At 35.9% G+C, this 17,965-nt stretch overlaps 1 pseudogene; it reads right to left on the reverse strand.

The window, feature by feature from the left end:
* Window positions 1-8,560: 8,560 nt before the first annotated feature.
* Window positions 8,561-8,655, reverse strand: LOC123645339 (annotated as a pseudogene).
* Between the last annotated feature and the right edge of the window lie 9,310 nt (window positions 8,656-17,965).

Genomic DNA, 17,965 nt, shown 5'->3' on the forward strand with positions numbered 1-17,965 from the left:
AAGAGTACAGCTGTATTGTGGTAAAGAAATGACCCTAGATAGTAAATTAAAGCCACAGGAACATATAAATACAGGCAGAAATGGAAATACGAATGATAATATAAGGAAATTATAAATATCTTTGCTCTCCTGCCTTCTCTCAGCCTCTTAAAAGACATAAAATTATATATAGTAAAAACCATAACAATGTATCATTGGGTTTGTAACCCATGTATTCCCGAAAAAGGGAAAGAGAAATTGAGCTATATAGGGATAACATGTCTGTATATAATTGAAATTAACTTTATATAAATATTAGGTCGATTTTACTAAGTTAAAGTTTAAATGGTAAGGTTTAGAACAACACTAAGGAAAAAATAGCTCAGGGCATTATGGCAAAAAATACATTTAAGAAATTTAAAATGTTACATTAATTTTCACTTATGTAAAATAAAGTAGAAATGGAGAAATAGAGAAACAAAAAAGATATGACACATAGAAAACAAAAGCCAAAATAGTAGATGTAAACACCTGTATTAATAACATTAAATGTTAATGACTTAGAGAATCCAAATCATGACAAAAATTGTCAGACTGAATTAAAAAAACACAAGATCCAACTATATGCTCTATATAGCAGACATACTTTAGTTATAAATAGAATAAGGTAAAAGGAAAGAAAAAAAGATTTGCAAATAGCAACCACAAGAAAGCTAGCGTGGCTGTAATAACATTAGACAAAATAGACTAAAACAAAAATGTAACTATAGATACAGTGAGAAAAATTTAAGAGCCACAGCTATAAAAATCTTAAAAGGAAATACAGACGTAATCTTCATGACTTTGTATTTATCAAGAGTTCTTAGATGTGACAGCAACAAAAGAAAACAGATAAATTGGACTTTATCAAAATTTAAAGCTGTTGTGTTTAAAAGTACACTAGCCAAAAAGTGTAATGACAATGACAGAATGAATGAAAATGTTTGCAAATCATATATTTGGTAAGACACGTGCCCCAAATATTTATGAGGAGCTCTCACAACTCAATAACAAAAAGATTTAAAAAAATTTAAATGCACAAAGGATCTCAATAGATATTTCTCTAAAGGAGACATACATATGGCCAATAAGGGCATGGAAACATGCTGGACATCATTGGTCAGGGATGTGAAAATCAAAATCACAAGGAGATATCACTTTACACCAAGTAGGAGGGATGTATTCATAAAAGTCAGATATAACAACTGTAGATGAGAATGTGGTGAAATGGGAACCGTCATGCACTGCTGGTGGCAATTAAGGTGGTACACTTAGGAAAACAGTCTGGCAGTTTCTCAAAAGCTAAAAATAGAGTTATCATTTGACTTGGAAATTCCTTTCCCAGGTATGTACCCAATAAAAATAAATAGATATGTCTAACAAAAATTTATACACAAATGTTCATCAGAGCATTTGTAATATCCAAAAGGTAAAAATAACCCACATGTCCAAGTGATAAATCAATAAACAAAAATGTGGTGTATCTATGCAATGGACTAGTCTTTGGCCATAAAATGAAATGCTGAGAAAGGGCACCACATGGGTGATCCTTGAAAACACAATGCTGAGTGAAAGAAGCTAGTCACAAAAGATCACATATGATTCTTTTTTTATAAAGTAAAGACAGAAAATAAATTATTAATAGCTTAGGACTGGGCAAAGGACACATGAAAGGTAATAAAGAAAGGTACAGATTTCCTTTATGAGATGAAAATGTCCTAAAATTTCTGTAGTGACAGTTGAAAACTCCATGAATATACTAAAAAGTGTTGAATTATATACTTTAAATGGGCCAATTGTATGGTATGCGAAGAATATTTCAATAAAACTGTTACATAAAATCTAATATTTGCACATAATAAAAAAATATCACCAAACTAGGACTAGATCAGAATTTCCTCAAATTGATAAAGAATATTTAGAAAAAAATCTTATAACTTCTTCTTACATCATGGTTTGAAACCATGCACTTTCCCCTTAAATTGGGAGCAAGGCAAGGATTTACTCTCTCACTACTTTTATTCAACATTACACTGGAAGCCTTAGCTAGTGCAATAAGATAAGAAAAGTAAACCAAAGGTTTTCAGAGTAAAAAGGGAGATATAAATCAGTCTTTATTAACAAACAACATTTTTGTCTATATAGAAAATCTCAAATTATCACCAAAAAACTGCTGGAATTAATAAACAAGCACAGCAAGATAGCAGGATATAAGATTTATATACAAAACTTAATTGCTTTTCTATAGACTGCCAATGAACAATTAGAGTTTGAAGTTAAAAAAATACACTTACAATAGCTTAAAAAATCCCTCAAACTCATGTATAAATCTAACAAAATATGTACATGATATATGCAGAAAACTACAAACTGAGAAAAGAAATAAAAATGCTCTAAATATATTGAAAGCCTCAAAATTAAGATGTCAAACGTTCCTGCCAAGTTGATCTATAGATTCAAGGCAAGGTCAATCAAATCACCAGCAAGACATGTTTTAGATACTGACAAACTGATTCCAGAGTCATATGGAAAAGCAAAATACCACGACCAGTCAACATAATAATGAAGGAGATCAACGTTGGAAGACTTAGGCACCCTGGTTTCCATGCGTAGTATAAAGCAGCAGTCACCACAACAGTGTGGTATTTGGCAAAGAAAGGACACATAAATAAATCAAAGACAGGAGACAACCTGAATTAAACCCACACAAATATATTCAACTCATCTTAGCAAAAAAAACAAGGACATATCAACGGATTCCCTAGGCCCCGCCCACATACTCACACAGACAAATGAACCTAGACAAAGAATTTACATATTTCACAAAAATTAACTCAAAATAAATTATAGACCTGAATGCAAAATATTAAATGCAAATGTTCTAGGAAATGACATCAGAGGAAATCTTTGTGACCTTGGGTTTCATAATGAGTTTTCAGATACAACACTAAGAGCATGTCCCATGATAGATAAAAAGAACAAATTTGACCTTATTAAATTTAAAAACTTCTTCTCTGCAAAAGACACTGCTAAAAGAATAAAAACACAGGCCACAGCCTTAGAGATGATATTTTCAAAACCTATATCTGATTAGGAAAAAAACCTCAATCAAAGATACATGAAGAATTCTATAAGAAAATATACAATGCATTTAAAAATGGACAAAGATCTGAAAACATCTCACCAAAAGAAATAAATATATAAAAATATGCTCAATATCATTCTTCATTATGAAAACACAAATTACAACAAGATTTTACTTTGTATATATCAGAATGCCTAAAGTAAAAACAAACAAAAAACCTGGCTCTACCGATTGCTGATGAGAAATCAAATCAATGAAAATTCTAATTTTTTTCCTGGTGGAAATGCAAAATGCTACAGCCTCTTTGGAGGACATTTTTGCAATTTCTTAACATAGCTAAACATGGTTTTAGTATACTTTCCAGCAATCATGTTCCGAAACAGTTAATCAAATTATTTGAAAACTGAAGGCCACACAAAAAACTCCACACAGAAACATCCACAAAAATGAACACTATTCAACAATGAAAGGAAATAGGTATGAGCCACAGAAAGACATGGATGAATCTTAAATGTATATGCTAAGTATATGAGGTTCGTGGGATTTGGGATCAAAGAGAAACACATGACCATGAAGACCATAGCATGCAAGAAACTTGTATCCGGTGATGCTTGGACAGGTTTTCATGAGAGGAGTCCCTTACATCTTCAGGCTTTCCAGAAACTCACAGTCAAGGGGCACCATCCACATGGAGAGGAGGGCAAAGGAATTCCCAGAGGAGAAGGCAGGCAGAGAGGGCCGTGTGTCTAGGTGATGTCGTTCAGCAACATGGCAGACAGTCCTGGGTCAGAACTGCCAAAGAGCAGCAGCAGGTTGGGGCCTTATTGCTACCAGGCTCTATGTTACCAATAGGTAGCAGATGCTGGTTGAGATTACATGGGGTATAAAAAATAAGCAGGTTGTAAATTGCTGAAAATCTGCTTGTTTGGGGTCCTAGAAAAATACTGGATGTGTAAAAATTTGAGTTTGGTGTTCGTGGCCTTTGGAAGGGTCTCGACCTGCAGTGAAGAAATGACCTAGAGGCCAACACACAGAGGCCACCTTTGACTCATTTATATGACACAAAGTTAAAGGGGCCAGTCTAAACAGCCTACATACGGCGTGATCTCAGTTACGTGGCATTTTGTAAAAGGAAAATTATAGAGACTATAAATGCTAAGTGGTTCTCGTGGTTATATGGAGAGGGAGAGTTGAAGAGGCGAAACACTAGGATCTTTCAGGGCAGGGAAGCTATGCTGCAGGGTGCGTTAACGCGGGGTGTATGACACCATGTATTTGTCAAACTCATACACTGTATAGCACAGAGACAGAACTTCAATGGATGCAAATGAAAAAATATCATTCAGGAAGTTGATTATCACCGCAGAATACTGAATGTGACAAAGCCATCTAACTGTACTACAAATGTACAAAACAGGCCTTCTGAATGAGGTGGGAGAAAAAGTTCTGAACTAGGTAACTTCGGAAATGAGTGCAGTCTGTGTGAGAAGGCAAAGGTCTGCACAGCTCTGGCTGATAAAGTTGTTTCCCACCAGGTACTGGTCACAGTTCTGATCCCACTGTGCTTGTGTACTGGTGTGAAAACAAAGCACACGGAGGGTGCGCTGCGGGAGCCAGGCTTCCCGGGGTTGAAATGGGAGCACACAGCAAAGGAGAGGGAAGAGGCCAGAAGGATGCAGGCGGTAGTGAATTAGAATAGGAGATATCTTTATGAATTCATGCTATAATTAATATAGAATTAAATTAATGCTATAATTAATATAGATACAGGTGGTTACACCTGGAAATATCTGTAGATAGGTGTAAATACACAGGTTAGTATACACAAATTGTTTATTTGCTATGTCACCTGAAAGCTCCTAGAAACAGCATATCGCCTGTTAGTGGGATACCTCGGGAGCACACCTTGCTTTCTGACTCTGTCCTCCAGCAAAAGGGAGCAGGCACGGCAGCGACATGGCTGATTCTGGGCCTGGGGCAGGACAGGGGAGGGGAGCCTGGAGCACCCTGTGGTGTCAGAAAGCGCACAGGTGCTTGTCAAGTCCGGGAGTGTGTCAGATGGACGCAGGGGCCAACTGAAGGCTTTTCTAATGGCCAAAGCTGGAACAATTTAAGCAACAAAATAAACTAGTATTGGATTAAAATTCAAGGTAGCTATTACTCCACACTGATTTAAATAAGTGATAGGCTAAATAAATAACTGGGGGAAAACAGACAAATCTGTACAGAAGAATTCCAAATACTTAGAGCAGATTGGTTCGAGATCATGGAGTATCTTTCCAGGATCCTTCCCACTTCTTAAGTGTTGGCCACACATACTGACTTCCTTCCAAAAAGCACAGCATAAATGAGGGTAAAAAGTAGTAATTTTACAGCAGAAAAGTCTGACAAACACTTCCTCAGCCAGGTGATTATGGTCAACATCAGCAGCGATAATCCACGTTGGTGGTTTGGACCCTGGACACCATGTGGTGAGAAGAGCTCTCGTCATTGCGATCTTCGTCCCCAACACACAGAGCTGCAGGGTCCCTAACACAAAGAAACTATGAAAATCTCATTTGAGGGACATAATGGAAGCAGGAATATTGTGCTAAAATACATGAAAAAATGAGAAACTAATAAAAATATGTACATTTTTGAGGAAAAAAATGAATTTTATGCATATACCAGGTTATACAAAGACTCATATTATCATGGTCATCCAAAATTTGAAATATGTTAATTTGGTGGTGCTTGAATTTTAATCACTGTTTCCTTGCTTCAAAACGTGTTACTCTAAAAATGCACTCCATATTAAAAATAATGATTTATTTTTACACAAAAAATAATCTTTTCAGGATCATTGGTCAAGATGGGACAGTTACCGCCAGGCAAACTGCTGACTGTGTGTGGTCCCCACTGCAGATGTGCAGGACACAGCCTCAAACACAGGCACGAGGCAGGCCTCGGGAGGGAAAAATGGATCGTGCTTAAAATAATGAGTATCTGCCTCTCATTTAAACTGTTTAAAAGCACATAATATGGTAGGTAGAATGAGTGTGAGTTGTAGGATGTATCAAAAATATCAGTATGCCCCCAGGGGGTTGGGGCTTTTTGAATCATTGAATGAGAAGTCTGATGGACTCTCAACGCATCAAAAGGACCATTTAACTGATGAATTACATAATTATGGGAAATATAGAAAATAATTATTTAAAATCTTAGAAAATTAACCTAAGAGCATATAGCAAATACATAAACATTCATTTTTTAAAAATCAATTAAATATACCTAAGAACCATGATGTCTGTTGTTTAAGCTGCTTCCTCTCCCTCCGCCCCCACTGCACAGTTCTGCATTACAGAAACTCTACCCTGGTCTCTCTATTCCAGATCACACGACCAAAATCCCCAGGTCTCGCTTGTCTCCCAGCTTCCACTTTAGAGCTTCCAGGCCCCCGGCCCCATCTTTGGGGCCGAGGGGCTGGCATTTCTCATTCTCCTCAGCCCTGTGCTGCAGAGTCTCAGCCCCGGTCAGGTGCAACCCAAGGGACTGAGACTCCATTCCTCACCCAGGACCTACCTTTAGGATGAAAGCTCTAGGCAGGTACAGACTACCTGGGCTGAGCTCTGGTCCAGGCTCCTCGATCTCCTTAAGCCCAGCTCATGTGTAGAGTGCAGATTCAGCACTGAGAAGAACAAACCAAGATTATAAGGGGACACCACCACTCAGTACCCATTCACAGGGCAGGGGTGTCACTCTAGGAATTGTTGGCCAACATCCCAGCCTCAGCTATTATGGAAGCACAGCTACTATATCCACATGAAGAGGGAGGACTTGAGGAAGCAGAAACTGTGGATACAGTTGCCTAGGAACTGAACTTATCTGGGAAAGAGAAGGGAGGATTCCATACCTAATGGGCAATGTGAAAAACAATGGAGTTCTAAGTGGAGAGCAATTAAAAGGGTACTTGTGGCTCCATGATACTGGCAGCATGTGAAATGGAAAAGCAGCCAAAACTGTATCAGAGATGACCAGGGAAGGAGACAGCTAAGAAGAACCGGGTTGAGATCACAGTCAACTCTGGGGATTGGGAAGGCTGTGTGTGTGTGCTAGGTTGTGTGCACTTAGGAGCAATCAGAGCCAGGAGTGTGCACACGTTGTGTGCTAGGCATTCCCCAAGCTGCATACACGTTCTTCAATGCAGAGAAAAGTGTCATTAGCACAGGGGCTCAGGTACAACCTCTGACCACCAACTGGCTAAACAATAAGTTATTTAGATTTAACAATTTAACTTCTAGGTGTATGCCAAAAAAAAAAAAAAAAAAAGGAAAAGAAAACATAGGTCCTTGCGAAAACATATACACAAATATTCATAGCAGCATTATTCTTAATAGTCAAAAAAGTAGAAACAACACAAATGTTCCTCAACTGATGAATGGTTGAGAAAAATGTAGTATATCTACACAATAGAATATTATTTGGCAATAAAAATAAATGATTTCCTGAAGTGTGCCAGCTACAGCATGGATGAGTGCTGGAGGCGTGACACTAAGTGAGAGAAGCCAGTCACAAAAGGACATGTGCTGTATGATTCGTTTATACATAACGTACAGACGGGCAAATCAATGGAGAAACAAGGTAGGTTACTGGTTGCCCGGAAGTGGGATTTGGGGAGATAGGAGGTTAATTTGTTAATTAGTTAAACTTTATCATTTTTTCTAGTATAGAAACGTGACTGTGTGAGAGGTTGAGACTTCATTTTTCCATGTTTTTAGGTTCCCTTTTCCTTATTTTCTTTTGCAATAATAAAAGTTCAAAACTGGTTTTGTGTTTTATCTTTATAATCCCCAAGTCCCCATGCAATATTATGCTTTATCCACTGTGATACAGACTCTTAAGTAAGCTCTTCTTTCAAGATGTTTATTTAAATCCAGTTACAGTAAACTTTAATAGATGCTCAATTTTTTTCATTTGATTAATATGGTGGTGTATCGAATACAAGTAAATAGAGTAAATAATTTTCAGGGCCCAGAAATCTTATTAGAGATTTTCATTCTAATCATTAGAAAAATAATATCTACTCATTCTGTAAGAGTGCTCTTAGCCTCTTAAAATCTGTCTCACTTCTGATAAACCCAGACATTAAACGCTCTAGATATGTTAATGAGTCACATCCCACACAAAATTATTTTCCTCCTGCCAACCACTCACAAATTTCCTACTATGAGGATCCCCTAACCCAAGAAGATTCTATCAAGCTTTAATTTCATAGGTTAATATTACAAAAAGAACAGTTTTTATTTGGTTTTTAACATGTAAACTATTATAATATATATTATAATAGTAACAATATTATAACAATCTCTAAAAATATTACCCAATTCACCCACCCAGTAATTGTCATTTTTGACATTTTCACATACTTATTCATACACACACACATACCACCCACCCACTCCCACACACGTCTTACTTTATTTTTTTATCAATAAATTTTATTGACATGTCATCCTTGTGCAGGGGCCATGCAAATCTTCCAATTTTAGTATATGTGCTGCTGAAGTGAGCATATGTCTTACTTTAAACAATAATATTATAGACTCTGCTCTAGACCTTGGTGTTTTTTATTAATGCAAATATGTTTTAAAAAATAACTGTGGCATCTTACTATATTTTCAAAATTCCCATTTGTGACTATTCACACATTACACAACAAATTCTTTATTGATAGCCATTTATATTCATTCCAATGGTTTCCTATTCCAAAAAAAATTCCAAAACAAAAAAATATCCTTGGGGTATATGTTTCAAATACAATGACCATGATTGCTTTCAGGATACCAAAAAAGAAACTGACCAAATGAACAAAAAAACAAACCAAAACAAAAAATAAGCAAAAGCAAAAAAAAAAAAAAAAAGAAAGAAAAAACAAAAAGTGGTGGTGGAAAAAGTCCTTTTGAACTGGGAGAATGCCTGCCAGGTGAAATAAAGACAGTCTTGCAGTGAAGTCCTCCAAGGAACCACAGGACAAGCCAAAGGATGGTCATCTGAGAATGAAGCAGGGGACAGCCAGGCCAGTAGTTTTGACTGTGATTTCTGGGTTGTTGGTTTCTCAGGGCTGGAGGGTGGGGACTGGCCAAGTTAAAATCACAAAGCTCCATGTTCTCACCAAGATTCAGTTTTTATTTTTTTAAATAACAATCTGGGTTTAATTTCTAAAGTCTGAAAATATTGGTGCTACTTTTCTTCTTCTTTTTTTTTTTTTTTTTTTTTTTGCTATTTTTGGTCTTCATTGCTTTCCTGGAGGAGAGGATTCCCAGGTCCTTACCCTGCTGTTTTCACTGACATCCAAGAACAAACTGATATTTATATTGACTTTGTCTTCTGTATTCTCACTAAATTCATTGTTACTCTTAATAGTTATTTTGTAGTTTTCTTAGTATTTTCTATTTTGATAATCATTTCACCTGCAAATAATGACACTTTTACTTTTTGTTCTAATCTGTAATCCTTTATTTCTCTGTTTCGCTCTATTCCACTGATGAGGACCTCCAGTGCAATGTCAAATGCAAGTGGTAAGAGACAGCAGTATCGGCTTTTCCCCAATTTTAGGAGGAAAGCTTTGTCTTTCCCCATTGAGTATGTAGCCAGCTATAGTTTTTCATCAATGCTGTTTATCAGGTTGCTAAATTTCAAGTCCAGTGTGTTGAGTTTTATTTTATTATGAATAGCAATTAAGTCTTGCCAAAAACATTTGTCCACATTTCTTTAGATCAGGAGTCAGCATTTTTTTTTTTTTTAATCAGACAGCATCTTGCTCTGCTGCAAGTTTAGAGTGCAGTGACGTCATCATAGCTCCCTGGAACCTCAACCTCTTGGGCTCAATTGATCCTCCTGTCTTAGCCTTCTGAGTAGCTGGGAATATGGGAGTGTACCACCACACGTGGCTAATTTTTTATTTTATTTTTTTGTAGATACAAGGTCTTGCTATGTTGCTCAGGTTGGTCTCAAACTCCTGGCTCAAGCGATCCTCCCACCTCAGCCTCCCAAAGTGCTAGGATTACAGACGTGAAGCACCGCACCTGGCCAGCAAACTTTATAAAGGTCTAGGTAGAAAACATTTTAATATTTCTAGGCCATACAGTCTCTGTTGTGACAACTCACCATTGCTATTGTAGCCCCAAAGCAGTGTAGACAATAGTAACCCTATGGATGTGGCTCTGTTAACATTTATTTACAAAAGCCAGTGGTGGGTGAAATCTGGCATGCCCTTGAATCGGCCAGCCTAAGATAAAGATGGTGATGTGATGTTTCTTTTTAATCTATTCTGTTAATCAGGGCATTTCATCGAATTCTTTTCTAGTGTGAAATCAATCTTGTATTCTTATGCTAGATACCACTTAGCCATGATATATCATTATAATTTTATTATTGCTATATTTGACAATATATTTGACAATATGTTAACACCATGCTAAGTATTTTTGCATCGCCACAGATTTTTTTGCCTTTCCATGTTTGTATTTCTCTTGCAGTGAAAGCTTACTCTCCACAACACTGGCATATTTGCCAGTTTTCTCAAACCTAAAATTGTTCTCAAACCCTGAATTGTTCTACCTACTCAATTACTAACAACTCTCCTTAAAAGTTAATAAATTAAAATTACTGAATAATTTTGTGTGTAACATAGATCATGCCAAATGATCTAAAAATTTTTATTCCAGTTTGAAAAATAACTGAATCATTTTTTCAGCTTGATAAGTGCTGAAATAGTGATAAAAGAGCATAATTCACTTTGACATGGCTTTATTTTCAATTCATCTTGGTTTCTAGTGGACTTCTAGTCAATAAAGCTATAGTTAATTTAGCAGGAATGACACTTTCCAGAATACACATATGAAAATGTATTTTTGGTGTCCTTTGGGCGAAAAATGTTTCACAGGCTTTCTGAAAAAAGAAAACACATGCATGCATGCACACACATATGGAACAAAGCACTGAAATACTTAGGTAACCTAGTTTCTGATTAATTAATATGTTAAATATATCCATCTAATTGTCCTAATCAAGTTGCTATAAAATTATTTTATAATGTTTTTAAGCAAAACTTTATTGTAATAGTCATAAATACCTAATATTTAAGAAATAGAATATAACTATGCTTATTAATAGTTTAAATAGTTCTTTTATAGTGGACTTTTTACAATTTTAATAAGGAGACTTAATCTAACCACTGCGCTTACCCTCTCAGGAAGGCATGTGTGCAGGTACTTGTCACAGGTCTCCAGAACACTACCACAACCTTTAGCTTTGCTTTAGTGGGGGACCCAATCTTGACATTGAAATTTACTAACTCTCTTCAAAATTAATTATACTAAAGAATAAAATAATGGTATAGTTGTGGTAATTCTTATTGACAGCAGTCAATTTTATGGACTGTTCAGAAAATGATCCATTCTTCATGAGTTCTTGGTGACTGCTATGGTTTAAATGTGTGCTCCAGCATTCATGTGTTGAAACGTAATTGCCAATGTGATGGCAACAAGAAGTGGAGCCTTTGGGAGGTGACTAAATCATGAGGGTGGAGCCCTCATGGATGGGATTCCAGCTGTATAAAAGGGACCAGGGGGTGGCCTCCTTCCTTCTGTTTCACCTGCCCTGTGAGCACACAGTGTTCACTCCTTCCAGAGGATGCAGCAACAGGGCATCCGCTGCCTTGGAAGCAGAGAGCAGCCCTCACCAGATACCAGATCCTCTGGCACCTTGATCTTGAACTTCCCAGCCTCCAGAACTGTGAGAAATAAATTTCTACTGCTTATAAATAACCCAGTCTGTGGTATTTTGTTATACTGGCACACAAAAAAGCTAAGACAATGAACTGTCTTTAAAAAATCTTCCCTGCAGGTCTAATTCTCATCTTGTCTCAATGCAAACAACACCAGCACCACAGGATTTTTACTTTGGTAATCTTGGTAAACCCATGAGTTTCATGTTGCTACAGTGAATATTTTTAGAGATAATATCTTACCCCTATGAATTCCATAATATTTTAGGTTTGGTAGAACAAAGCCATGCCTACAGTTCCAATATTATATTAAAAATTGTCATAACTTTAAAAGTCCTAAATTGTACTGTCATAAAAACTGTTATGATTTTCTCATGCATAGTCATTCTACATTCCCAGTCTGTTTCTGAGCCAGGAGTGAATCACCAGCTGGGTCTTCCTTAGAAATAGGCAATAGACAACTTAATCTTAAAACACAGGGTTTCATACAAGTTTATATTTTATCTGTTTTAAGGTGTAAATTTCCACATTTTAACACCTCTGTAATTGAGTATGTCTTTCAATCAATGTGTCTGAAAATCACTGTCAGCTATGCAGCTATCATGAAGTATTTCTCAAGGCACATATATGTGCAAATTTGGAAACAGTTGTCCACATTGTCGTTAGTTTTGAGAAATGTGCACTATCACTTGTAAATATGTTTAGCTTAATTTACATATAATTTGTTAAAATATACTGAAATTCAACACTGAATTAAAAGAAATAAAATAAGGCAGAATCCAAACAAAGTTTATAAGTAATACATTTGATGAATATTCATCATCAAGAGCAATGACCACAATTGTGCATTGGCTTGTGAATCAAAAACCACGTACTTTCACAGACCTAAGAAGATACTTTCAGGTATAGTCATGTGTCGCTTAAAAATGGGACTGCATCTGGAGAAATGCATCATGAGGCAATTTTGTCTTTGTATGAACATCACAGAGTGCGCCTCCACAAACCCAGATGGTCTAACTGCTCACCTAGGCTACACAGTACAGCCTATTACTCCCAGGCTATAAACCTGTACATGTTATTGTACTGAATACTGCAGGCAATTATAACACAATGATAAGTATTTGTGTATCTAAACATATCTAAACATAGAAAAGATATGGTAAAAACATAGTATTATAATCTCATAAAACCACCATCATATATGTGGTCCATCATTGACTGAAATGTCATTATGTGTCACATGATTGTAACTGTGTTATGTTTTGTTACAAAGATATTGCCAAAAGACTACATAGCACATGGTATCTGACATGAATGAAGGCAAGAAAAAAACTGTCAAATTCTTTATAATAGGTATAAGAAATCCACAGCAAAGAAAGACTGGCATGACTGACTCACGCATAATCTAGTACTATTTTTAAGGCATCAAATATTAATGTGCTAGAAATTTCCTGTCTACTTTGACTAAAAGTTACTTAATTTCTAATGTGATTTAAATCTGGGAAAAACTGTATAGAAAATTCTGATTTATCCACAGTTTTTGACGTACTTTAAAATTATAATGTCAGTGCTACAAAGATCAAGATCATGAGTGTAGGTTATAAAAAGCAGTATACCATTGTGAAGCTAGAAATAACTGCTGGTCACTAAAAGTTGCAGTTGCTTCCATATTTACTTTTAACCTGAAAAACAATTCCACAGAATAAGATTTCCCTCAATACTTTTGCTGTGCGTGCTCAGAAACTTGGATGGGTGTCAGGTGAGCTGATAGATAACTGACTAAAAGTTCTATAAAATGAAGATGCTCGAGCACTTATCTTGGTTCTTATGGCAGTTCATGGACATGTATCAGCAAAGGTAAAAAATGAACACAATAAAAAGTATGGTGATTTGATTCTGCTCCTGGTGACTTTTATGGTCACTTACAGCCCCTCAACATGTCAGTCATTCAAAATCATTTGAAGAAAGAATATAATTCCGGGTTGGCTAAAAATATTCTAGTAATACCTTTTCATGTAATCAGGAAAACATCAATCAACATGAAAGAAAATACCAGAGAGGAAATTTTGTATAAGAAAAACTCTATCATCTCAGCTCTTCCTAGCACAGAAGAAAATAAATTTGTAGAAAAACGTGGGCATCAATGACTTTGAATTAAAAATTATGGAAATGAGTTGGACTTTAAAAGTAGGTTTTTAAAGGAATACGTTGATCAATTTATTTTTCTTATATTTCCCTTTTATTTATCCACTCAAGTGACATTAAAAAGTCTATGTTTAAATAGGTATACAATTTAAAAATTCTTAAGGATAAACAATACAAATAAAAAAATTAAGATGTAGTTCATTCTGATGTGTGTTTTCTTAGTAGTCCCTTAAATAATGGCAAATGCTACAATCTGTAGTATCTCATATTAAATGATATAGTACTAGTATTTTCATTCTTTTGTCATAAGGGATTTTAAAAAGCTAGATATTTAGGGAAAAGTGCACAACACACCTTTAGGATAAAGGAAATGGCACTAAACATTTTTTCACTGTGCTCATGAAAATAACTTATTAGCAGTAGCAGCTGCACTCAATTAAAAAGATTACAAAACCATAGAAATACGATCTGTATACATATGTGTATGCATATATATATATGCATAAATGTGCATGTGTGCGTATATATAATTGAATTAAACTAAATTTGGCCAGAAGCTGCCTCCTTTCCTTGAGTTCCTATGTAACAAATTGCAACCTAACTTAGTACATAAGCCAACTGAAAGCCTAATTTAGTAGTGTGTGTGTGTGTGTGTGTGTGTGTGTGTGTGTGTGTTAATTTTTTGTAAAAACTAGCTGAGTCTCAGTCAATCACAGCAGATCAGCATCAGGCAATCACAGGCTTCAAAATTTGAATGATCAGAAAGATTAAATGTTCACAGAAAAAAAAGGTTGAGGGTTTTTTTTTTCCCAAAAAATAATTCCCAAACTATTGGTTGGAAAACTAAAAGGCAATAAAATTATAACTGTCATATTCAGATGATACCTGTTACATCTGTCACAAGATGGCAAAATTGTAGTGACTAGGCTTAGAGAAGATAGAGGCAAATCATACCTTTAGCAGTCCAGATAAAACACTTCACAACTAAGTCATAATAAACCACATTCAATACATTATAAGCATATAGTATGTTTAAAAACTTCTTCATTTTTATACATTTTATAGCTTATACATTCAAACACTGAACATTGGGAAAAGTGGTCTCATAAAAGTTATATAGCTAGCTAGAGAGGTTCTACCTGTGTCAATGGGGGAGCAAACACAGAATAAACTATTTTTCTCTTTTTGAGACAAGGTCTCACTCTGCCACCCACGCTAGAGGGCAGAGGCATGATCATAGCTCACTGCAGCCCTAAACTCCTGGGCTCAAGTGACCCTCTCGCCTCAGCCTCCCCAGTAGCTGGCATGACAGGTGTGTGCCACCATTCCCAGATAATTTTTTCATTGTATATTTTTTGTACAGACAAGGTCTCACTATGTTTTTTTTTTTTTTAATTCATGGAAAGAAAAAGAATAATGATAACCTGAACTGCCCCCAACTACTCCTCCCAGAACAGTGAACACAGCTGAAAATATAACTTCCCTCAGGTCCCTCTGAAAAATTTGCAGAATTTACATAAATTCACCAGGGGACCACATTAAATGTGTTTTAATCAGCAGGAAGTTTTTTTTTTTTGTTATGGCATTCTCTTATGCAAATACTTTCCTCATAAGATATATTTTAACTTACTTGAATTTAAAAATATACAAGTGCCAGCCATGTAGGTATTAAAGTGAAAGCAGGACTTTATCTGTAGCTTGGACTTTGATTTTTATCAGCTTCTACATTTTATATATTGAGAAATAAACATTAAGATAATGGTTAGATAATTCCATAACAAAGCCATTTAATATTTTTTCAAATAATTAGAAATGTTCCAATGTTAGTTGCAATAAAACATTTAACTAATATTGCAGGAAAGATGTCCTTGGATGTAAGGAAGAGCGATCCTCAATTCATTTTGGCTGAAACAATGAGGAGGACATTTGTCTCCCAGACAAAAAGCTGGGAAACAGGATGGCTTCAACAGAGACGAGGCAGCGCTCTGGAGCCAGCTCTCTGCCTGCCTTTGCCTCTGTCCTTCTGATCTGTTGGCTTCATCCTAAACCCCACAGCACGAGGACTGCAGCAGTCCCCAGCATCAGATCCTTGACAGTGCGGGGAACAAGACAACCAGGCAGTGCATCGGCAGCCCCCAAAGCGTTCTCTTTCTAGTTTCCAGTTTCCTTAACCAGTCACTCTGGAGGAGAACGGTTATGAAGAGTGGCTTAATTTGAGGATCAAAGAGATGTTGAGGAGTCAAGTTCCATAACCCCCAGCTCTAATCCTTGGATGTAATAATGGGATTGAAGCTTTCTTGGGAAGAAACCCAGTGCTATGAAAATAGTGTAAATTTAATAAACAGTACATTATAGATTCAAAATGGAAATGGCTTTATTTTTCAATTCTCAATTTCTAAAGCCAAACAGTCTCTTTTCCAAACAAATGGAAACACCTGACTTGTAGATAATCTCTGATGACGAGTAAGCACCGGCATCTGAGAGACTGCCAGGACACTGCCTTCGTCAATGATTCGCTCTACACTGATTTAGGAAAACCTAGACCATGCACCATGTCAGACTTGCACTTGAGTTTTTATTGCCATGGTCAATATAATAAACTATTATCTAACATAGTCATCATGTTTTGCTATGCTTTTCACTTATTGCTCTGTGTAGAACATGTATTCCCAAGTTTTAATACAGTAAAAACAAAAGTTTTAAAAAATGAATAATACATATAAAACACTTCTTCACTATAAAAGTGTTTGGAATAAATTGTGATATAATAGTAGTCAGGGTACATGATTTTTAATCAAGTAGCTTGTGAGATTCTTCCTGTGTTGACAGGGGAACAAATATAGATTAACCTTTTTCTTAGTTCATAAAAAAAAAATTAAAACAATGATGACCTGAATTTTTCCAAACTAAGCCTTCCTAAACAGTGAACATAGCTGAAAATATAATTTTCCTCAGGCTTCTCTGAAAGATTTGTGAGATTTACATAAATTCAGCAGGGAATCACATTAAGTGTGTTTCAATCAGCAGGAGTGTTCTGTATTTTATGGTTTTCTCCCAAGCAAATATAGTCCTCAAAAGATATATTTTAAGTGAGGCGAATTTTAAAAAAAATACAAGTGCCATGTACATATTAGAGGTGACATCAAATGCATGAAAAATTACTCATAATTTTAAAGGAAACCTTGCATTGATGCCATATTCCTCCCTTTTGTGGGAAGTAATGAGCTTTGATTATAATTTAAGGTCTGACTTAAACATCTTTCTTGCCTGTTAGTCTTGAAGCAGTATTTCTAATATATCACTTGAGGAGCAAAACAAGAAAAAAAAGTAAATGAGAGAGTAAAATTAACGAAGCATTTTTTTTTTTTTTTTTACCACATTGCTTGTAGGAGCAGAAATTTGTGTGACAGAATGTAATGGCAGTGGCAGGTAGCCGAGGTTTTTTTAAAACCCAATGTCCCTAGTACATTATGCCACATAATGGTGGCAATGAGAGCAGAACCAAAGAAATAAAGGACAAAAGTCCTCTCAAATTTGGTGCTTAAACCCTAAAGAGGTCAGCAGATGATTTTATAGTCTCCAATTACAGTAAATATAGCAATAACTAATTTCTATCAATTTGCTCTTTGAATTACTGTTTGGCAGTCAATCTGTCTTTCAAGTCACAGCCAACTCTTAGAATCCCTGAGACTCACAAGCCGTGTATAAAAAAATGTCTGGGAACGTGACACAGTGAAGATACTTGCTCTAGTTTTCTAAAGATTTTTTCTCTGCTGAGGTAAGTAATGACACTGGGAAGATCCAAATGCTTTGAAATATCATCCTTGCTAAAATGACACTGAACTGGAAAGTCTGCAGTTAGCACTTATTGTTGGCTTAAAGTTTAATCCAAAAATCTCTATCCAAAAGAAGGTGAAAAATATTAAAACACTAGTGTGAGTTGGTTTATT

This window comes from Lemur catta, chromosome 9 (genome assembly GCF_020740605.2).
Source record: "Lemur catta isolate mLemCat1 chromosome 9, mLemCat1.pri, whole genome shotgun sequence".
NCBI classification, from domain to species: domain Eukaryota; kingdom Metazoa; phylum Chordata; class Mammalia; order Primates; family Lemuridae; genus Lemur; species Lemur catta.